At 38.5% G+C, this 24,970-nt stretch overlaps 1 pseudogene; it reads right to left on the bottom strand.

Moving 5' to 3' along the window:
* Nucleotides 1-883: 883 nt before the first annotated feature.
* The window catches only part of LOC132500282 (cytochrome b5 reductase 4-like), a 41,324-nt pseudogene continuing 17,237 nt past the window's right edge, over nt 884-24,970 (bottom strand).

Consider the following 24,970-nt stretch of genomic DNA (forward strand, 5'->3'; position numbering starts at 1 on the left):
ACCGCCAGCTGTGGAGCAAGCAGCCAGCCAGGGAATGTACCATTTAGGATGGAGTGTTCCTCATTTTCCCAGCTGGTCTAGATGGGCTCAAAAAGAATTTAAATTTAACCTATTCCAAAGCACCAAATGATTATTTTAGACCATGAGGCCAGATGCTATACTTTCATTATCTTTCCTGATGCCTCTAGTTTTGGCTAAGAATCAAAATAATTGTCAAGGTTATCTTAAACTTTCTAAACACATATAATCCAAAGCAGCCTGTGTGAAGTGTCTCCAGGATCTTTTATTGCTGTTTTTAAAATTCCCCGTAGACACTAACCCATACTGTTGCACTCAAACACATTTCTACCACAAAGATTAAAACGTACTTAAGAATATTTTTTATTCTACTCTGTATCAAGGCCATAGACACACAAAATGTTTACATCACTTAATAAATTATTCCATGTTTTCATAGGAAGAACAAGGACATAAATGATCATTTCCTGAGTTTACAGTGCAATGTAAAATTTAATCTGTATTGCTAATCAGACATCTTACAGCATAGAAATGTGATCAAAATGATCATTTGCTTTATCATGTCATAAAACACAAGAGCTTATTGTAGAACAGTGATACAGTTTAAATGGTAAGGAACTTTGTGATTCATAACAAAGAATCCTGTGTATACTTGTTGCCACAATTGATCTTCCAGGACAAATATCAGTAGTAAAATAAGTTATGGTACAAAATAAAGTCAACAAGGTATCTATAGTGAAGAAACATTTGATTTCATTTAAGAAACTAAAACCTGGATTCTAGTTAACCTATATACAAAAATGTTCTTTTGAAAAACCCTAAGTAATCACAAATTTAGCTGAAACAGTTGAATGACAGCTCTTCATTATGCTGTAAAATTATGGATCTCATCTTTGGAAAAGTTCAAATCATGCAGCAACCTGAAAAACAAATAAAAAGCACATGTTTCTTAGGGAAGATGTTTAAAAATAAAGAAGTAAGATCAAAGTTTACCATTGTAACCATAGTATTTTTTTTCATTTTCCCCATTTAGCGTGTGTTTTCTAAAAAACTCCACAATTATCACTTCTAAAAAATTAACAATAATTCCTTAACATCATCTAATATCTAGTAAGTGTTCACATTTTCAATTGTCTCATAAATGCCATAATTTTTTAAGGTTTGTTTGAATCAAGATCCAGTTAAAGTCTACTCACTGTGATTGGTTTATATGTCTTTTGGGTGTTTTTTGATCTATAACATCCCCTCCATCTCTCTCTCCCTCTCTCTCTCTCTGTGTCCTGCAATTTATTTGTTGACAAAATCAGATTTTTAAGTGTTGAGTCTCCCACGGTTCTCATTTTGCTGCATCCCTGTGGTTTACTTTAATAATATGTTCCTTTTTTCTTTTATCTCCCAAAATTTAATAATTGGATTGAGGGGCTTAATCAGATACAGGCTCAATTCTTTTTGACAAGACTACTTCATAATGCTCTTTCATCAGGAGGCACATAATACCGGGTTGCCTCTCTTTTTGGATGCTAACCACCACTGGTGATCTACGTACAGATCTACTGGTTTCATTAGGGACCGAAGTTGGTGATATTCTACTCCTATCACTCTTTATTCATTTATCAGCCGAGGAATTCTATAAAGAATAACTTCTGCTCATCTATTATGTGGTTATCCAGTAGTATAACTAATACAGAAAAGAGAGAATAAATGCTGGTTTTCTTCCTCTTCATTCACCAGTTTTTGAAGTAAGGAGTTGATCCCCTAGCATTCTATCTTAATTTTCCCCACTGAACAGGAGAAGCAGAAATACTGCTTAAGTATAATTCAACTTGGAAAATACTGTAAATGGAGACTGAAATCTTAAAAGTAGCTCTGTTTAAAATACTACTGAAGGGAACTTCCCTGGTGGTCCAGTGGTTAGGACTCCACGTTTCCACTGCAGGGAGCATGGGTTCGACCCCTGGTTGGGGAACTAAGATCCTGAAAGCCATGTGGCATGGCCAAAAAAAAAAAGAAGTAAAAAATAAATAAATAAAATACTGCTGAAAATAATAAACATTTACTTCATACTCACTCTTTGTAGTCACTGTGCTAAGCATTTCACATGCATAAATATTATCATTTATTCCCTTGGATAGGTGAGTGCACTAAAACTTAGAAGGTTTTGGCCCTAGGACACTTAACTGATGATTGTAGGATGACTCTAAGTGGTGGAGCTGGGACTCTAACCCAAAGTGGCAGCTTCCAGAGCTGACACACACATTCAGACAAAGGGACAGGTCGGCACAGGAGTTATGAGGGCCAATGTGGTGCGGCAGGCAAGCCTCTCACTATCTGAACCCAACCTGCCTTTCCGGACATACCGCCTGTCTTTTTCATAATTAAAATTAAAAATAAAATAGCAAGAGAGAAAATTACCTGGCAAATGTTAGATTCAGTCATATACCAAACAAAGAAATACAGGGCATCTAAGGCAGTCATATTTTAAAGTCATCTAGAAACCCAACAGTGGCTATATCTAACCCAATATTTTAAAGTGTCATGTTAGAGTTAAATAAGATCAAGGTGATTTTTAAATAAGACAATCACTACCACTGGTTGTTCTTTGTGCAGAGTTCAACTCTTGGTCTTGGCTTATTTATGTTCTAGTCTCTGGTTTTTGTCTCGCTGTTTGGCTTTCTCTCACTGTGTTATTAATGCTCACCCAGTTGCAGAGAATGATGGAAGATCAAAAGCTACAATGAGATGAACACTGCTTATTATGATACATTTAAAAATATATATTATATATTATGAAGCTTTGGTGGAAGACGAGGTTGAATCTAGTGTCCCCAAAACTATCTGGCACTAATCTTGTGAAAGTGTCCACACTACCAGCCACTACCAGAGGCCGTCAAGAGCTGGCTGTGTCTGACTTTTGTGTTACGTCTAACTCTGCATAATCCGGGCCTCTGACACTTCACCTGCACACAGATTAAACACTTTGTTATTATTTTCTTATGCTGTAACATACTACTGAAGTGCAGGTTCATATGAATAGGAAGAAATGAGAGCCATGTCAACTGCTGTTTATAGGAGGTCGTCATTTCACAGTTCTGGGATTCTCTCTCTTACCATGTTGCTACTCACTTCATTCCTTGTTCTGTAAATGGCATTGGTCCACAAATGCAGATGAGGACTTTGGACATATCTAAACTTCTTTTCAAAAATTCAGAAAGCAGAGCTGGTGAAATATATCCCCGTTTGTCGTTCCATTCAGAAGTAGGCGCTGAGAGAACAAATTCAAGGTCAAATCTGGAGAAAAGAAACATTTTTTAAAAGTCTATTACATTAAATATATTATGAACATGTTTCCAGTTCAGTAACTCATCTTTTTCTCCCCTGGAGAACAAATGAATATGTGAAGGTTGACACACTTGCTAGAAAAGCACTAGAACAGAATGTAAACAAACATTTTGCAAAAACATACAGGTATATCCACATTTACTAAAGATAAACTTTTGCTACAGATAAGAGAATAATATGACATTTTCTTTTAAACTCATTAGAAAGAGACCTCCAAAGGATCTCAGAGAACTCCACATTTTTATTAATAATTCACTTGTATAAAACACAGTAAAGAGCAACAACCAGTGACATGTGCATTTTCATCTGACTCAAACCCCTCCAATGAGTCCTGGACTCCGATAGCCAACGGCCTATCTGACTTCTTACTGTTACTGTCTTCATGGCTTCAGCCTTGACTTACAGTATTCCTGTGCCACACCCGATGTCACTGCTGTGAATGGCACCACAGTCCGTTTGGTTGCACAAACCAGAAACCCGGGACTGATCTGCCTCACCCTCCACATCCAAATCCTCCCCAATCCTGGCTCCTAACTCTGTGCTCTGCTTCTCTCAGCCTTCACTGCCACACCCTGCCTGTTTTCTTTCTCCTTCTGTAATGTTTCTACTACACCCCACTGTTCAGTTTCTTAGCTCAAGCATCATTTCCAGGGAAGCGCTGCAGCCCCACCAGTCTGGAGTCCTTCTGTAATTACATGTGTTGTAGAAACGTTTCCCTTTTCCTCTTCTTTATAGCCTTTCTATCAGGCTGTAAATATGTGGCCACCAAGGTGATTAATCTAGTAATGTCTACCTTCCCCATTAGACCGGAAATGCCGTGAGAGCAGGGACCATGTTTGCTTGGGTTATCACTGCGCCCCTAGTGGCCATCACACAGGAGGCACTCAAACACTATGGAGTGGAACACTTCAAAGAAAAGAAAGGGTACAGAATTACAATCAGAAAGAAGCACATCAAACCAAGCCTCACAAGGGAACCACAGACCATTTCTTCCCACAGCTCTGTAATCTGTTAAGTGAACTGCTGATGAACAGCCATAGCAAATTTAAAATTCTAAGCTCTACCTGCTCCCTTTTCTCCATTTCTGCAAACACAATTAGTTCTTATCATTTTCAGTAGCATCAGATCGAATGTGTTTCTACATTTTCCACTTGAGTAATATGTTAATCTCAATCTTAAGAAAACGCTGAAGTGAATAATTTCTCTTGTGAGGTGGCCCTGGGAGCCAAACATCAGAACAGAAGCAAGATATGGCTGGAGCTGTGGTCCTCGCCTGGCTGGGCTGCAGCTGGGTGAACGCTCCCAAGAGTGGACGGGCCAGCACAAGCATACAGACCATCTCAGGGCGCCAGCCGGGGCTACAGAACCCGTCCCAGCTCTCACCAGCCCCAGCCTCTAGGGCTTATAGGTCCATCTGTGGATCAAGGTGGGAAAACTATATGCTCTCTTACAATTCTAATATTCTGATTTTATATTTAAAAACACAACAGAGATGTGCTTTATTTCTTGCCTTCAAGGTTCCCATTTCACTTTAGCAGCAATAGGAATCCACCCTATACAAAACAGTACCCCAAATACTCTCTTTCACTAGCATTTTTTCCTTCCCAGCACTTATCATTAAGATAGCGTTACGTAATTCTGGAATGTGATGTTTGTTTGCTGCTCCGTGAGGCCAGAGTCCTGGCCTGTCTTGTTCATACTGTATCCAGGCCTGGCTTGAGACAAGTGTGCAAAAAATACTTGATGAATGAATAAAGGAATTTATTTAACAAGAAGTCATATTGGTTAAAAATAAACACTATACTCAGAAGAACAAAGCCATACGCTGGCATCTATGAAATTACATATAAAAATGTATGTGAATTTGTAAGGGCATTTTTCTGGGAAGAAGTTCTATAACCTTTCATCAGATTATCAAAGAGGACCCAAAAGCAGCTGTGGAACCACTATCTTAAGACATTTCTAATTATGCATAGAAAATGCAATAAAATATAGCAACTGCCTTGTTAAATTACAAATAAAAGATAGTCTTCTCTGCCTCTATTTCCAATCAGCCTGTCACTGGAATAAAACTGCTAAGATATATAAATCAATACTGGCGTCCTTTGTCATCTGAATAAAAATCTTAATTTTCCTTTAGTGAGATGCTTTAAAAAGAAAAAAGAAAAAAAAATGCGTAATCAGTGGCATGCTTTCTGCAGGCATCTACTAAGGGGTGAAAAATAACTGTGATCCTTACATAAATGGTATAAATTCCTCATGTATTTTGTATTTATTCACATATTGGTCCCCTGGGGATAACTTTGGGTCTCTCAATGGAAAAAGTGACCAGGTGGTATGGATGCAATTTTCAGGGGATTGTAAGGAGGATGCTCTCCTGTTTCTCTTCTCCTTCACAGCCCTGGAAAAGAGCTTTCACTGGAGCGGGAGCAATCCCAAGGTAAGACTCAAGAATACATGAATGAAGGACTTCTTATACCATATCAGGATACAGATGGTTACTGTGGATGGTTGCTTCTGAATTTTTCTGAAGGGCAACTTATTGTCTGAAGCATTTATAGCCTTGAGGCATGAGTGGATGCACTGGCAAATGTCCTGAAACTCCTTTCTGCCCTACGATTTCAGAAGTGCCAGAAAGGACTGGGACTCTTGAAAAGGTTACCTGAAAATAAATTTTGAGAATCCATAAAGTGCAAAGCAACATGAAAGAGAGACAGAGAGACAGACAGAGAGAGAGACAGAGAGAGAGACAGAGAGGCCTGTTTCTGATGAATGTCTATGAGGTCTAAATGTCAATGGAAGTAAACAAGCTTGTCCAAAAAAAAATTACTTTAAAGTAGGCTGATAAATGACCTGAGATAAAAAAAATCTTGAAATATAAATGTATGCATTCAGTCTAAACCATACAGAAAGCCTGAAGTCATTCAACAACGTATTCCCTCCTCCTCCAGGCAATCAGCTTCCCAGACCCACTCCCTCCTATTTCTTACACATACATATCCCTGCCTTCCCATTTTTACTGCCACAACTCCAGGTCTGGCCCTTCTACCTCTTGTCTAAGAGGCTGCTCTCATAAGCTTACCCTCATCTATCTGGCATATCCTTGTTATACTAGTTTTCCTAAAAACCCAGATCCAATCTCACAACTTCTTTGCTAAAGCTTCAGTGGCTTGTCACTGCCCACAAAGTAATATTTCAGAGCATTTGGGGTCCCAGCTTTTCCTGGTTTCTCTAGCTAAAGAAAAACACTAGAATCTGCAGAAAAACTTGCTATTTGCTCATGGGAAAAACAGCTCACAAAATAAACAGCTAGGGGTTAAAAATATTTCTCAAAACGTATCTGATTAAACACTTGTGCTCCTCCAAATGTTAGCGGTCGTCCATGAAAGCAAAAGGCTAACCTGTCAAATAAGTTTGGGACTACTGGGTTAAAAGAAGTTAAATAGATTTGTTTAGAATTTCTCAAAGCCTTGAATATGCTAAGTTCATATTAAACTTCAAGAAGATAACAGAATATACATTATTTCTCAAACTTATTTAATCACAGAGCCCTTTAGGGGGAACACATGAATATTTCAAGGAACACATTCCAAGAAACACACCCCTGGAACTTCCCTGATGGTGCAGTGGTTAAGAATCTGCCTGCCGGGCCTCCCTGGTGGCGCAGTGGTTAAGAGTCCGCCTGCCGATGCAGGGGATACGGGTTCGTGCCCCGGTCTGGGAGGATCCCATATGCCGCGGAGCGGCTGGGCCCGTGAGCCATGGCCACTGGGCCTGCGCATCCAGAGCCTGTGCTCCGCAACGGGAGAGGCCACAACAGTGAGAAGCCCACATACCGCAAAAAAAAAAAATAAAAAAAAAATAAAAAAAGAATCTGCCTGCCAATGCAAGGGACATGGGTTCGATCCCTGGACCGGGAAGATCCCACATGCCACGGAGCAACTAGGCCCATGCACCACAACTACTGAGCTTGCGCTGTAGAGCCACAAGTGCTGAAGCCCACATGCCTTAGGGCCTGTGTGCTGCAACTACTGAGCCTGCGCGCTGCAACTACCGAAGCCCACGCACCTACAACCCATGCTCCGCAACAAGAGAAGCCACCGCAATGAGAAGCCCACGCACCACAATGAAGAGTAGCCTCCGCTCGCCACAACTAGAGAAAGGTCACACACAGCAACGAAGACCCAAGGCAGCCAAAACAAAAATAAATTTTTAAAAAAACCCAAAAACATTGGGAACTGTATTCAATACCTTGTAATAACCTATAATGGAAAATAATCTAAAAAATATATATCTGAATCAATTTGCTGTTCATCTGTAACTAACACAGTATTGTAAATCAACTATACTTCAATTAAAAAACCCAAAAAAACACCACCCCTGGAGGAACATCTGGGAGGAACAGAGAGTGGTATAGGGTCCAGATTAGGGGCCTACATATCTGATTGCCTCACAGGCTGGGGCAAAAGAAAGGCGTTCAAGCATCTTGTTTAACTTACTTGTGCTTCTGGAATCACTGGATTTTGCAGTCTTAAATGGGGCTTACACATTGCTGGTCCCCAAATTGACATCAGAATATAGAAAAACTACCTTTCGAGAGGTTATTGTCAAAATGGATCAATAGGCCTTGGTACACTTTGACTAGTGATTCTTCTGGTGAATCTTTATCCTGAACAGTTAGAGAGGTACAGAAAAAAAAATTTTTTTTCTGTGTTCTAAGAAATCTTTGCCCACCCCTTAACTATAGAGATACTCTGTTTTCTTCTAGAAGTTTTATAATTTTACCTTTTTTGTTTAGGTCTTAATCTATCTGGAATTAATTAGTTTTGTTTTGTTTTTGTTTTTACTGTCAACTTTATTTTTTTCATGATACAAATTTTTATTATTTTTATTTAAAAAAATTTTATTGGAGTATAGTTGATCCACAATGCCCTGTTAGTTTCAGGCGTACAGCAAAAATTTGTACCCACTATGTCAAACAGTAGAGTGTTGGTTAAACAAATTATGGTATGAACTCAATGACCAAATACAGTGCAGCTATTAAAAATCATGGTGTAGTGTGAGTTTTCCCAACTAGCACTACTGGCAGTTTGGGCAGGATAATTCTTTGCTGTCCTATGCTGTCTTGTGCACTGGAGGCTCTTAACAGCATTCTTGTAGGCTCTTAACAGTCTCTACCCACGAGGTGCCAGGGGAACCCCTTCCATCAGTTGTTACGATCAAAAACGTATCGAGACATAAATGTCCCCTAGGGTGTCAGGGTGTTGGGCGGGGAGAAACAGAATCACTCCAGGTCGAGAGCCACAGGTTGAAAGTATTCTATACATAGAATACACAAAATTCACTAAAAATGTAGTTATAAAAAGTATAGTCAGTATGGCCACATTATTTAAAAATACAAAACAAAAATGTGTGCATTTAAGTGTATAAGTGCATGCGTGCATGTATGTATGTGTGTGTCTGTGAGAGAGAGAGGGAGAGAAAGAGAGAGAAAGAGAATGGAAAGATACAAACCATAATGTTGCTCCTTGGATGGTAAGATTATGGGTGATCTTTTCCCTTATATATTTTTCTATACAAATATGTATTAATTTTATAAACGGGGAAGATCAGCGAATCATCAAATTCTACTATTTATAGAAAAGAATATGCTACTAACTTTACTAAAATAAGTTTATTATCTTCAAACATGACTGCTTTGACAGGGAAGGAAAATACTTATTATATTTATATATTACAAAATGCCATCCAGAAGTCAATCTCACTGTCAAACTGTCCTGCACTTCAAAAAGAATTCTGCAAAAGCAGAGAACTCAGAGCGGGTGCATTCTACTGGGGGAGAGGGAAGTACCGGAGTGTAAGACTGAGTCAACCAGGCCTCATAGCACTGCTCAGTAGTCGAGACAGAGATAAGTGAAATTTAATTTGGATTTCAGTTTACATAGTAATTAGCTACACCTGCTGCTGTACATATTTACCATCTACTGGAGTTAACAGTCAAGTGTAATAAAATATTTGGATAAAATTCAGGCAAGCTAACTTTTATTTTCCGTTGAAATTTTATGCTTAATGACATGAAAAGTGAATTGAAACAGAAACATCCTAAAAGAGTACAAATGGTCTACCTATTTTCGGCAATTCTGTTAAGTTTAGCAACATGGGAAAATGAAGAGATCCATTCCCTGGACTGCATGAGAAGATAAGCCAACACAATATCCTGTTCCCTGTTATACCCCCATACAGGCACCTGGGAGACATTCACAGGAAATTCATGAGTAAATGAATGTTACAAATATGCTAATTCTGGACGAGGCACCCACATCCGCTATCTCATGGCCCCCACTTCCAAACAACCCTATGATGGAGATATTGATGTCCCTGTTCTACAGATGGAAAAATTGAAGCTCCGTCAGATCAAGTGACTTGCCCCAGGTCACAGGTTAATAAGTTTCCATCATACAATGTTTCAAAGAATTTCCTTTGCTAACTGTATTATTTGGATAAACTCTGAAGACAAGCACAGCATGCTTGCTGAAAATAAAAATATTAGATAATACATCAGTCTCAGTATACATTTTTCGTATCCCTCCTTGTTCCCCAAAGGAATGAATGGAAAGCTGTGTCCTAATCCTACAGAGCGTAAGGTATTTCATTTGTTTTAACTATAGAACTTATTGTTTTTAATAGTCACAATCCAATAATAATTTAACCAAGGAGATGTGTTCAAGTTTCACATTCTGCCATCAGAAACTTTAGTACTAAAATGAGCAGTGACATAGGAGAGTCAAGATGTAGGAAAGGGTGGTTTAACAGATAAAAAAAATTAAGCCTGACATGTTAACTAAATGACAGATGTGACAAATTAAAACTACCTTATATTAAATTTGAACTTTCACTTTCCTTCTATGTATGGGACTCAACAATTATCCTCTGAATGAACAGTACTACACAGCCATCAGTAAACCTTTAAGTCTAGGTTTCTCCTCTATCTGCATAAAACCTGAGAATATGGAAGGTTCCTGACAAATGTTCCAAAGCCACACAAGGCCTCTGTGTTTCCCACTGAGGGTCTGACCCCAAGGCCTTTGTGTTTTCCAGTGAGAGTCTGACCCCAAGTCTCCAGGGGGGCACAGATTATCCAAAGCTGGAAGTCAGTGCCAGTAGAGAGCCCCCAGTAAGGAGAGTGTACCTCCAGAAAGTGGAAGGAAAGGGAGGGAACAGAGAGTGCACAGTAGTGGGAGCAGGCGGGTGAGAGCCGGGAGAGAGAGAGAGAGCAGAAGAGAGAGGATAAAGGCCGGCCAGAGGCAAACACTCACTTCACCCAGCAAACTGGAGGTCTCACTCACTTAGAGCCAGTCATCCAGAAGTGAAAAAAAAAGGGACCTTTCCTCATCCTCAAGCCTGCAGCCTATGCAATTCCATCAACCCAAATTATGTGGACCAAGCAAGACAAAACAAAACACACAGGGGACGTTGTTAAAAGCACTTCATGTTCAGAAGCTGTCAACACATGCCTTTTTACCAATTCTTTCTTTTTTTAAAAAATTTTTTAAAACTTTTTATTTTATATTGGAGTATAGTTGATTAACAACATTGTGTTAGTTTCAGGTGTAAAACAAAGTGATTCAGTTATACATATACACGTTACTTCTTATGTCGAGTTTAACATCAATGGATAGACTAAGAGCACAATGTCTGTTAGCTGAAGTAATAGTAAATGAATTTTTCTTGTACACGCAAACTATCTTGAAGAATACCACGTCCCCAAACTGCCAGAAATACTTTTTTTTAAAAAACCTAGCTAAAAAAGTGTAGCTATGTTTGCTTAAAGTCTTTTAAATGCTTGTTTAGGAAACAGGCGCTCAAACAGTCAATACAAGAACACATGTATACAGAGGTCGTTCATAACAGCAGCCCAAATATCTGAGTCAGGGCTTCACAATTTCCAAGCATTTACACTATCTTCTCTAGTCCTCACAACAGGCTTATGAAGTAAATAGGAAAGATGTCATTATTCTATTTTGAAAATAAAGGGACAGGCCCACAGAGCTATGTAATTTTTGAATACAGTTTCAAGCTAGTAAAGGGTAGACTGAAAACCAGAATTTAGGCCTTTAAGCTTTTTGATAAATGCTGCTTCCGGTTTTCCACTTTGAAAATTAGTGAAAAAGACGCTTGAAAAACCCGGGAATTTCTACTTCTTTAAATTATGCCCTAAATTGACGTGCAACTACTTAAGTATAGTACATATTCTTAGGTTATGTTTTAAGTATGTAAGAAAACACTTCGATAATTAAATTCAGGTCGTCCTTCATTTGTGCAAATATTTACTAAAAGAGAAAGGGGGGAGGATGGGAGACAACAGAGAGGAAAAGACTAGAAGGAACCACGGCATCACCTTAGTGAGGATGTTCAGAAAATATTCAGAAGAACCTGGAGCCCCTGGGACAGCTGGATTTCTGAGGTCTTTAACTTTTAAAATGTCTAGAACTTTATCTCCACCATATTGTCATAAACATAAATACTTATGTCAGATATTTTGTATGACTTATGAAGTTCTGCAATTCTTAGAAACAGTTTTTAATGATTACAAAAATGCTTCAGAAATATGACAGCTTGTCCAATTCATTCTTCTTCTGAAAATTTTGTCTTGAATTTCCAACTGCTTTCATATCTCTTTAGGGGAGATGGGGCATATGCGTGGTTAAATTATCTCACTTCCTTGGACTGTCCTAGGGCTCTTTTTTCAATGAAACAAATTGCCGCCTTGCTGTCCTTGCTGCCTCGTTTTACCACTGAATTCAGCCTGACTCAGACTTTTTTCTATTACCTATACCAGCATGTCCCAAACTGTGTACTGAGGACCACTAGTGATATTTAATACGTGTTAATGTAAATGAACAAAAATGAAGAGAATCTTGCTAAACAATGCAGAAGGAATCCCCTTCTTGGAAAGTCACAGTGGACATTGGCATAGTAAAGGCTCTAAGGAATCCTGCAGTAAAAAAACATGTTTACTTTTGCTTAACCTATCTCACCAGATTTATTTGATCTGTCCCCATTATAACAAGAAAATCTTGAATTACCAAATTGGCTACACTGGATCATTTTCAATGAAACCTAACTCAGTATAAACAACATAACATAAACATAAAGCCCAGTATATATTTTATTGATACATATTTGATGTCACATTGACCTTATGCAACTATTTCTTTGGGGGAGGTATACTAACATTACTTAACATTACTTACATTTAGTTTTTTTTTTTTTTTTTTTTTTTAAAGAGAATTAGTGATTATTTTTGTTTGAAGGAGTTTCCTGGTCAGTTAAAAACTCCAACCAAAGGAGGCAGGGTAGCAACGGACTAAACCTGTATGAATATTTAAAAACAGAGCTAATACCACTTTTATACCTTTTATCCTTAAATGTTAATTTCTCCAGTTGGCTTCTCCAAATTATGTCATCCTCTGTTTTATTGAAGAACATCAGCTTCAGTTTCCTTAAAAGAGAAAACAACAACTCAAAAAGTATTATTTCAATTATAGAATTAAAAATATGCATGAATGGAAAGTCTAAAAGTGAACTAGCATGAATGTTTTTTTAGTGCCAACTAGGTAACCAAAAATATCAAAAATAAAGGAATCAAGTAAATAAAACAGCTTGGAATGGAGGAAGAAGAGTGAGAAATGACGACTAAGGGATAACATGTCTGTTGAGGTCCACTAAGTATTTAATCGATTTAGAATACCTTCTACTAATCTAGCAGTCTTACAAGGGGTAGTAATTAAAGACAAAATGACATACCTGAGACTGGGTATATTAGTCAAAGCATAACTCAGTACTTTAACCATTGGTGTGAAGCCTGTTCCTGCTGCCAATAAAAAGAGATCTTCCAATTCTTGGAACTGGGATATTTTAAAATTGCCCCGGGATTGCTTACAGAAACATGATCTCCTAAACAATGAAATATACATAAAATCAGGAAAAAGAAAACTGAGACCGTTAACCTAGCTGAATTAAGAACACTAGGAGAAACAGGTTGCATAATTATCAGACTACATCTCAGTTTTTAAGGAATGTAAGGGTTTTTGAGAATACTCATTAGGCTCCCAAGTATGTCATTATACTCAAATTATCATTATAATCAAATTAATAATGAGATTTCATTATACTCGTTTCCCAATATTATTTTCCCAGATCAACTAGAGTCTCTAACATACAAACTACTGCCAAATATTTAACTACAAATTATCAATAAAGGCTTGATTGCTAAACTAAAACTAGGCACTTCAAAAGCAGAGTCCGAGTATACCTGTCTTGCACAGGTGGAAAATAGGGTGGAAAATACATATTCACTACTTACATACTGATTTTTTTTTTTTTTTTTTATGGTACGCGGGCCTTTCACTGTTGTGGCCTCTTCCATTGCAGAGCCCAAGCTCCAGACGCGCAAGCTCAGCAGCCATGGCTCACGGGCCCAGCCGCTCCGTGGCATGTGGGATCTTCTCGGACCGGGACATGAACCCGTGTCCCCTGCATCAGCAGGCGGACTCTCAACCACTGAGCCACCAGGGAAGCCCTACATACTGATTCTTTTTTTTTTTTTTTTCATTTTTTTTTCAATCTATTTAATTTATTTTATTTTTTTTTATTTTACAAATTTAATCAGTTATACATATACATTTGTTCCCATATCCCCTCCCTTTTGCGTCTCCCTCCCACCCTCCCTATCCCACCCCTCCAGGCAGTCACAAAGAACCGAGCTGATCTCTCTGTGCTATGCGGCTGCTTCCCACTAGCTATCTACCTTATGTTTGGTAGTGTATATATGTCCATGCCGCTCTTTCACTTTGTCACAGCTTACCCTTCCCCCTCCCCATATCCTCAAGTCCATTCTCTAGTAGGTCTGTGTCTTTATTCCTGTCTTACTCCTATGTTCTTGATGACATTTTTTTTTCTTAAATTCCATATATATGTGTCAGCATACAGTATTTGTCTTTCTCTTTCTGACTTACTTCACTCTGTATGACAGACTCTAGGTCCATCCACCTCATTACAAATAGCTCAATTTCATTTCTTTTTATGGCTGAGTAATATTCCATTGTATATATGTGCCACATCTTCTTTACCCATTCATCCGATGATGGACACTTAGGTTGTTTCCATCTCCGGGCTATTGTAAATAGGGCTGCTATGAACATTTTGGTACATGTCTCTTTTTGAATTATGGTTTTCTCAGGGTATATGCCCAGTAGTGGGATTGCTGGGTCATATGGTAGTTCTATTTGTAGTTTTTTAAGGAACCTCCATACCGTTCTCCATAGTGGCTGTACCAATTCACATTCCCACCAGCAGTGCAAGAGTGTTCCCTTTTTTCCACACCCTCTCCAGCATTTATTGTTTCTAGATTTTTTGATGATGGCCATTCTGACTGGTGTGAGATGATATCTCATTGTAGTTTTGATTTGCATTTCTCTAATGAGTAAAGATGTTGAGCATCCTTTCATGTGTTTGTTGGCAGTCTGTATATCTTCTGTGGAGAAATGTCTATTTAGGTCTTCTGCCCATTTTTGGATTGGGTTGTTTGTTTTTTTGCTATTGAGCTGCATGAGCTGCTTATAAATTTTGGAGATTAATCCTTTGTCAGTTGCTTCATTTGCAAATATTTTCTCCCATTCTGAGGGTTGTCTTTTGGTCTTATTTATGGTTTCCTTTGCTGTGCAAAAGCTTTTAAGTTTCATTAGGTCCCATGTGTTTATTTTTGTCTTTATTTCCATTTCTCTAGGAGGTGGGTCAAAAAGGATCTTGCTGTGATCATACTGATTCTTAACCACAGTAATAAGCGTAGTAGGAGAGAAAATTGAAATAGAAATGTATTCTAGTATCTTATGTTGTTAGTAAATGTGCTAACTTTGCCTCCATAAAATCTCTGAAAATACCTATCAATTAAAACAAGAGCCGTTCTGCATTTAATTCCCATAAAGACAAAGCAAGATCAGAAACCGTACTTGGGGCATGCTACTTCCAAATTTTCAATCAAAACAGTTGAATAAACCCATTTCTGCTATGCAGTTGATATAATCTCTATGTACCACTCATGTAAGAGAACTGTCTTTAGGACATTTCAAACATTTTCAATGTAACTTTAAAAATACAGAATAAAGCTGACCATATTTTAAAAACAATTTCAAATGCTCTGGCTTATTTTTAAATGTTTGGATGCTCATATTCTTTCCCTTTTTTGTCCATGGCAGGATAGTAAGAATGTAGTAGTAATTGATGAGTTAAACATTAGAAAGTAACAGAAGCTCCTTGTTATAGTTTGAAAGGGACCATAAGATCAGAACATCCTCAGGAAGAAGTCAGCTGGTTGTTTACTAAAGCAGCCTCACAGAATGATATTAACTTGATAACTTTTGTCCACAGTCCAGTCCTTCCAATGTCATAAAATTGATTAGACTCAGGCAAAGACTTGATTGCTAATCAAGTTCACAAAAGATTGAAGCACACATGCCAGAATGGCAATGGATTTTCAGCCTGACTACCTGCATCTAGTGACCTGAGCATTACATGCCCCATCCAGGGCATTTCATTCCCAGTATTGGAAGACCAAATATTTGGAACATTTGGAAGGGCAAAATAATCATTTAAAAGTTACTTGATGGGGCTTCCCTGGTGATGCAGTGGTTGAGAGTCCACCTGCCGATGCAGGGGACGCAGGTTCGTGCCCTGGTCCGGGAAGATCTCACATGCCGCAGAGTGGCTGGGCCCTTGAGCCATGGCCGCTGAGTCTGTGCGTCCGGAGCCTGTGCTCCACAATGGGAGAGGCCACACCAGTGAGGGGTCCGCGTACAGCAAAAAAAAAAAAAAAAAAAAAGTTACTTGATGAACATGGAATTGAAACAAAGAAGTGGATAATCTTATAGGGTAGCTCACATAGGCCATAATGAGGCTTCATGAGTTATCACTGCTCTCATGAAGGCATCTCATTCCCAGTATTGGAAGGGCATCTTCAGGGCATCTCATTCCCAGTACTGGAAGACCAAACCAGGGCATCTCATTCCCAGTATTGGAAGACCAAACATTTGGAAGGGCAAAATAATCATTTAAAAGTTGCTTGATGAACATGGAATTGAAACAAAGAAGTGGATAATTTTATAAGGTAGCTCACATAGGCCATCATGAGACTTCATGAGTTACCACTGCCATGCCAGTGTACAACCCTCTAAGTGGCACCAGTATCTGTGCCATGACTAGTTCCCCTAGATGAAGTTGAAAAAACACTGATCTTGCTATTTTGGCTTTCCTTTCCCATGCTCTATGCTGACGCTCCACCCTGCTCTCTGCTACACAATCTCTATGGATAGGTTATAATACCATCAGTTAAGTTTCCAGCTGCTATATTACAATCATGTTGTCAGTCCTTCACAAGGTGATATCACCTTCACTGGATCTGTAGGTATTCCAAAATTCTTTAGGTTCACATTTATGTTCAATATTTGGATTTATGTAACCAAAGATGACTCATCACATCTGTTATATGTAGACTGCTGAGCTTAACTTTCAGACAGCAGCAAATTTTCTCTATTTCCAAATTTTAGTGATCTATTTCACTCGATATTACTGCTAATACTGTCTTAAAGGGGAAGAGCTCTTTTATTGTTAGGCAAAAGGCAGTGAAAAGTTGAAGACACAGAAAAAGGAGTAGAAACAGGAAGGGGGGCGGTCTCTAAATATTAGTAGATTTCATTATAGTCCCTTTATTAATTCTTTCAAAGTACTTTTATTGAGAGCCTGTTAGGCGCTAACTGCCTTGCTGGGTATGGAAAATACAAAGATAAGACATATCTATCCTTAAACTCAAAGTCCTGTAAAGAAGGAATATTATTTATTCTTATCCTAGATCAATGAACAAAGTGTTAGTTACCGAGGGGTTCAGAAGAGGAAGGAGGCTTCATAAAGTAAGTGATATTTTTAAAAATGTTTTTAAAAAGGTACTTGACAGGTAGAGAGAGGCATTCTAAAAAACTCAAGCACCTAAGAATGAGGATGACAAACTTCTGGACGAACTGATTAAGTCCTCTTCATGGCCTGCAAAGACTTGGATGCTTTTTCCAGCTTCACCTCTCACCGTACAAAATACTTGTGCTACTCAGGTAATGGAGACCCGTCCAAGGCATCAAAGCTGCAGAGCAACATGATTAAGTCTATCATCAAGGCAGTATGGAAAAAGAACTGGAAAATGCAGATTAATAGAAAGATACCAGGTAGAGGCAACTGAGAGAGACCAATTACAGATTAAGAGAGAAATGATGAAGGCTTGATCTAAGAACGTGGCAGAAGGGATAGAAAAGAAAGATTAAAAAGTCACTGAGAGGTAGACTCAATAAAACTTAGTGACTGACTGGATTGGGAGGGAGAAAGTGGGAAGACGCAGGGATGACTCGAGTCTCCAGATTGGGTCGAGGATGAACAGTGATGCTGCAAATAACAGATGAGGAATATGGAAGCAAGGATAGGTTGGTGGGACTAAGAGAACATGACTTTGGTTGCAGACATGATGAGTTTAAGATATTTGACAGACTCCCACAGGGAAATAACTAAAAGAAAGTGTAGCATGTGATCCAATCCAGAACACAATCTAGGTTAAAAAAATGTATACTAACCAATTTGAAGATGATCAAGCTCTAGTGTGAAGAGTCCAGCAGGGTAGATTTTGATCAAAAAGTAGATGTATGGGCTTCCCTGGTGGCGCAGTGTTTGAGAGTCCACCTACCGATGCAGGGGACGTGGGTTCGTGCCCCGGTCTGGGAGGATCCCACATGTTGTGGAGCGGCTGGGCCCATGAGCCATGGCCGCTGAGCCTGCACGTCCGGAGCCTGTGCTCAGCAACGGGAGAGGCCACAACAGTGAGAGGCCCACGTACCACACACACACAAAAAATGTAGATGTATTTATTATTGGGAAGAACTGGTTCCTTGAACTCTGAGAATAAGGAATCAGATACAGGTGTATATGGGTTCACAATTTCAGTACCTGGAAAAAGTCACAACAAAGAAATTCAAATCTAAAAATCTAAATGAAGATGAAGCATACAAATTTTATGATGCTATCAGTATATATTTAAAACTGTAGGGCTTCCCTGGTGGCTCAGTGGTTGAGAGTCCGCCTGCCAATGCAGGGGACACAGGTTCGTGCCCTGGTCCGGGAAGATCCCACATGCCGCGGAGCAGCTAGGCCCGTGAGCCATGGTCGCTAAGCCTGCGTGTCCGGAGCCTGTGCTCCGCAACGGGAGAGGCCACAGCAGTGAGAGGCCCGTGTACTGCAAAAAACAAAACAAAACAAACAGACAAAAAAAAACTGTACACTTAATGTGAACTTAATTCTATGTTCTATACGTATGTAGTACATGTATATATACCCTAACCCTATGTGTGCTGAGATAATTTTAACAAATCAGTAATCTACCCATAATATAATCTGTTTTTATTAAGCATGGCATAAGGTGATGGGGTTTTATGTTAATAAACTTAGACAACCATCTACACTATCAGCATGTAAGCTTTGTAATAGGCCACGACAAAAATGTCATTAAAAGTTTACACAGAGATGCAAGAAGGTACTTACATAATAATTTTAATTATACACCAAATTTTAAAAATATTTTATTTTATTTTATTTATTTATTTATTTATTTATTTTTGGCCTCACCACACGGCATGCGAGATCTTAGTTCTCCGATCAGGGATCAAGCCCGTGCCCCCTGAAGTGGAAGCACGTAGTATTAACCACTGGACCACCGGGGAAGTCCCCATACACCAAATTTTTAACAATGGATTCCGATGGCCAGTGGGATCATTTGAGTTCCAGGAAGGGAAGAATTTCACTTTTTACTTTCTATATTTTGAATTGTTTTAACAATTTAATATTTTATATATTACTTTGGTAACTGAAAAGAATGTTAATCCAACTACTTCTAAGGCTATAGTAATAAAAACAGGGTAAAATTAGTAAGAAGTCATATTTTAGTTAGCCAAATTCCAAAGAAAGAGGAGTCACCACATATTTGAAAGACCAAAATTTTATACATGGTTTCATCACATATACAAAAATTAATCTATGTGTAAATTATAATACATTGACAATAACCACACTGGGGAAGATACCAGCTATTGAATGATAACTTGGCATTAGTGATGATGAAGAGAAAAACTGAACAGCGCCATCATAATAAACCATAGTCACCAAATCCTGGCTGGTAGTCTGTGAGGCTGATTCCTGGAAAGGCTAGGAGTGTTATCTTCTGCAGTTTCAAAAGACTAAGAAGATGTCAGACATGGTAAGAAAAGTACTTAAAACAAGTAAATGAGGTAATTTCAAGACGAAAATGAGGGAAAAAGAATTTACACAGTTAGGAGTATGTTTAGAGAGCTTCTTATACTAGTGGCACATGCAAGGAAATCATTTATAATCATCCACTCATTTTCAGTTTTATAAATTCAACTTCATAAATGACAGACCCGAAAGTGGCTAAATAAGAGACGTTAGTGTGTGTTTCTGGCAGTTGTCTTCACGGAAGACCATCTGTGTGCTCCCTCACCTCTTTCCTTTAAGGCTTTGTTAGTAATAAATTACAATGCTGGTGGCATTATCTCTGTGACTAGTGATAATTTCTTTGTTCATACAGTGATGTAGCACAGCTATAGTTCCCACATGTAGGATCACTGCATCCACAAACCTAGAATCTGGCTATCACGAAGTCTAGCTGCCCAGAAACATTTTATTTATAACCTAAATGGGCACTTCCTCGAGAGATTAGTACTGATTCCGAACTGCTTATAAAAGAAGAAAATGTTTCCGCAAAGCCTCTGCTTGCCTTACCTGTAATAGTTAGCTTGAAATAAACATGATGCCCAGCTGGCACCTGAAGATGTGTGCTTGGTGGAAGCATCAAGCAGAAAAGCTTCGTACCATGAGTCACATCTTCCTTGGAAATTAACTGGCACTTTCTGTAGTACAAACCTAGAAAGTGAGTCATTTTCTCTTAGTGATGAATAAATTAAATAAGAAGTACTCTCAGACCTACCACGCAAAAACACAGGCTCAGCTTTTGCTCTTCAGTGAGCTTGAGTTTCACCAACAGGCCTATGACATTTTAAACATTCATCAGTATTTTGAAAATCTTATAGTGTTAGTTTTCTCCATTTTGTTTCCTGTGAAATCCATTTTCTAAAACCTGTAAGTACTTCTGTAATTTGAAAAATAAGCTCTATAAAATGAGTATTATTTTCTCATGTCTGTTGTTATAGCATGTTAAAACCATTATAGTCTAAGAAATTGAAGTCTAGTTTATTTCTTCTTAAATTTACTTGTTAAAATAATTCCATCCTTTAAGCCTACAACGGCTATATAATTAAATTGTAGATGTGAAAGATATTTGATAATCAACAAAGCTCATTCTAAATTCTTTTCTTACAGAATGAAAATCTCCTGAAACTCAAATATTTAAGGTTTAACAATACCAGCACTATTCAATAACTTAGAAATATTTCTTTGATAAAGGCAGGAAAAATATACATTCTTGTGTCTCTGTATATGTGTATTATATATAAACAAACAAAATTCATATGTATACGAATTATAGAACATTTCAATGGTCAAAAAATGATTAAAACAAAAAATAAACTTAGGTTTAAGAGTGTAAGTTCTGATTATCTGGAAAATTAATTTACGTGAAAAACTGAAGATGCCAAGTTTGTGGTACTAAAATACAAATAAACAAAAGGAATCAAGTATTTCTATAAATATGGGAAATATTTGAAATTAATACCCTAAGCTCAGGAAATATTATTTGTATACAGAGCAAAATAATACCACTTGGATTGGAAGATCTTGTTATAGAAGTTCTGAAAGCATGAATATTTTCACTTGTAAATTTTCTTTCAGATGTAAACAGCATGCCAGAGTAGACTTTGTTTCATAATTTCCTCTCTTTTATAAAACAGCATTTACAGAGATGTCAGGAATTTATCCTAATAAAGCATCTTATATCCTAATTATGCTCTTTTTTTAACCTAAAAATATTTAAGTAGGGCAGAAAGATTTACTCCAGACCTCAGGATGTGAAGGTCCAACATCGAATAATGAATGGTTAGTGGAAAACTAAAATTCACATAGAATCCTAAGAAATCATTTTGGCCACAGTTTCATCCATTTCTCTTCCTCCCTTGTCCCTTTTGCTCCCAAAGACCCTGGTCACTAAATCTTTCCATCTGTCACCATGGTAGCTTGGTATGCACATAAACTTAAGAGTGCATCATTGCCAGGGCAAAGCTTAAACCAGATTACAGCTAAAGGTACCATCCCAGAGTTATCCTGGAAGGCCTAATCCAGTACTGGACCAACGAAGGATCAAAGGACCTAGGCTCATCCCCAAGAAGAAATGAAGGTTCAAATGATCTCCTTATCCCTTCCTCTAGACCTTCCTGGGACCCAGAGTGGTAATACAATATGAAACCCCCATCTATATGTCTAAATACGTGAAAGTTATAAATCAGACAAATAACAACTGCTAAATAAAATATGTTCTATGCTGTACCTTGAAATATACTTTCATAATGTCCTAGAAGGCTAGGTTTGAATTCAGGATTCTTGAACTCCTCAGAGTTCCATGCAGGAAGATGGCGGAGGGGTGACAGCTGCACCCCCTTGACTGCCTATGGCCTGACCCCCTCTTCTCAGCTCCACTATCTGACCCTGAGTGGAGCCTTGTGCAGGTGTGGGCACACCAGCCCATATGTTAAGGCTCATCTACATGCTCTCTCCATAAACAGCCTTGGTCACTTCTTGGATAGAAGCAGATTTAGGGCCATTTGGTCAGGGAATTCTGGGGCTCCAGATACCTGGAGGGCAGTGGTGAAGGAAAGAGCCTGAACTCCATGTGGATAATCCTTCACCTTGCACACTCCTCATCCCGTGGGAGCAGTGCGGCTGGAGGAGAGCCCTTGTGTTTTCCTCCAAGCATGGAGTCCAGGGCAGGTGCCCCTCCTGACAAGTTCACCTCTAGCCTTTACCAGAAAGGATTTTCTAGAGTAAGTATGCACCTCTTTTTTTTTTTTTTTACATCTTTATTGGAATATAATTGCTTCGCAATTGTGTGTTAGTTTCTGCTTTATAACAAAGTGAATCAGTTATACTTATACACATGTTCCCATATCTCCTCCCTCTTGCATCTCCCTTCCTCCCACCCTCCCTATCCTACCCATCCAGGTGGTCACAAAGCACCGAGCTGATCTCCCTGTGCTATGCGGCTGCTTCCCACTAGCTATCTATTATACGTTTGGTAGATATGTCCATGCCACTCTCTCACTTTGTCACAGCTTACCCTTCCCCCTCCCCATATCCTCAAGTCCATTCTCTAGTAGGTCTGTGTCTTTATTCCCGTCTTACCCCTATGTTCTTCATGACATTTTTTTTCTTAGATTCCATGGACCTCTTTGACTATACTTAAAACACAAGGAAATTTTGGGTTCCAGTGATTGACTGGCTTTCCTTGATAGAGAATTAACACAGTATTCCTGCTATTTAACACCACTGAGATAATTTCAACACAACATCTTACCAATAAAATAATAAAACTACCATAATTTCACAAGGACGTGATAATAATCGGTTCTAAAAGTCTTAAGAAAAATTTAAGAATGTTGTCGTCTTTCAGTTGCACTGAGGAGAGAAGTTTCACAAGCATGGACCTGAAAAATGGGGGAAAAGGAGTATAAAGCAGATGCACTGACAACTTCAGTCTGGATAATGCCTGTATTGAAGTGTCAGGTTTTTGGTTTTATAAGCATAATTATACAAGAAAATGAGAAACTGAAAATAAATATGAGATGGTGAAACAAAAACATAAGACAGAAAACTCTCTGCCCAGAAACCTCATTTCTTTTTTTTAATCTTTATTTTTTTTATTGAAGTATAGTTGATCTTCAATGTTTCAGGTGTACAGCAAAGTGATTCAGTTATATATATATACACAAACACACACACACAAACACACATTCTTTTTCAGTTTCTTTTCCATTATAGGTTATTACAAGACATTGAATATATTTCCCTATGCTATGTAGTAGAGGTCCTTGTTGTTTACCTATTTTATATACAGTAGTGTGTATCTGTTAATCTCACATTAAATTCTTTTAATAATATATATATAACATTGAGACATTCAGCGTAACACTGAAATGCTGAGGATAATATGATAATTTGGGTAATCTTTTTTCTTCTTGTTGAAAAGAAACTATAGCTTTCCTTCTAAAGAGTAGACTTCCACAGGCTTAAAATAAAGACAAAGCTCAGTGGGAGAGAGACGTGAAAGAGAGCACTGGACTGGGAGTCCATACTGCCTTCAACCTGTCCTTCAGCTCCTTCCTGCTCCTAGTACACTTTTTGGTTTTCTGGCCATGCTACACAGCATGCGGGACCTCAGTTCCCACACCAGGGATGGAACCTGTGCCCACTGCAGTGGAAGTGCAGAGTCCTAACAACTGGAATTCCCCCAGTACACTTTTAAAGCACGTATCCACTCTCATTTCCCCTGCTGGAAGCAGCGGCTTACAGAAGTTAAACGGCTTGCCCAAGATCACAGAGTTGCTTGAGAAGATGTGGGATGAGGCAACAAGTTATGAGAGTTTCTCGCCCCAACTCATAGGCCTTGTTCAGAAAGTTTGAGAATCATCGTTCTAGAACAGTACATCGTTCTTTAGAATCTTCCTCCTTATTTTAACCATATCAGTTCAAGCATAAATGTTTATAGATTATGCCTCCACCCTTTACAACTCCCTACTAACTATTTAATGTCCAAATTAAGGAACCAGTTCAGCAAGTCACCATCCATCCCAGGTACATCTCTTCTTCAACATCCCCAATTCCTACTGTTCTGATCAACCACAGGTTTTCTTAGCACTGTTTACTACTTTCAATTACCTAAATACAGGTGTCTCCCGCTTTTCGAAATTTCCCTTTACGCCACTTACCTTTTATGAAAAATCTACATTAGTACCTCTTTTTCCTAACTGAAAGAAATCCAAAGAGGATTTTCACTTTTATGAAAAATGGTGAAAAGGGAAAATAGCATTCAGCATTTGTTTTGCAGTGAGCTGTTACGGAGGCAGCGTGCACCCTGAGCAGAGAGAGTAGCACTCCAAGCTCCTTCCCCAGGAACTACACTCAGCATCTCAGCATCAAGCCGCCATAACTTTGAACTGTGCCTGTGAGCATCTGCGCTTCGTCTCAGTTTACCTCATGCATCCGTGAGCTAGATGTGTCCTAGGGTAACTGCTTCTTCCCTTTACACCATTTCCACTTAGGAAAGATTCCACAGGAAGGCTCTGCTTTTGGATAGTGGGGAAACCTGTATGATTTACTTACCTCCTAATTTGCAATCTACCTTTACTCATGTCTTCCTCTAAGATCTTCCTGAACCAACATAGGGCAAGCAGTTAGTGGAACTACACACTTAAAAAATGTTCCAGTGGAAAATAAATAACCCCAAACATCAATACTAACATCTACAATACTTAAAAATATATTGATATACATACCTAGATATGTC

Source organism: Mesoplodon densirostris, chromosome 12 (genome assembly GCF_025265405.1).
Source record: "Mesoplodon densirostris isolate mMesDen1 chromosome 12, mMesDen1 primary haplotype, whole genome shotgun sequence".
Classification (NCBI taxonomy): domain Eukaryota; kingdom Metazoa; phylum Chordata; class Mammalia; order Artiodactyla; family Ziphiidae; genus Mesoplodon; species Mesoplodon densirostris.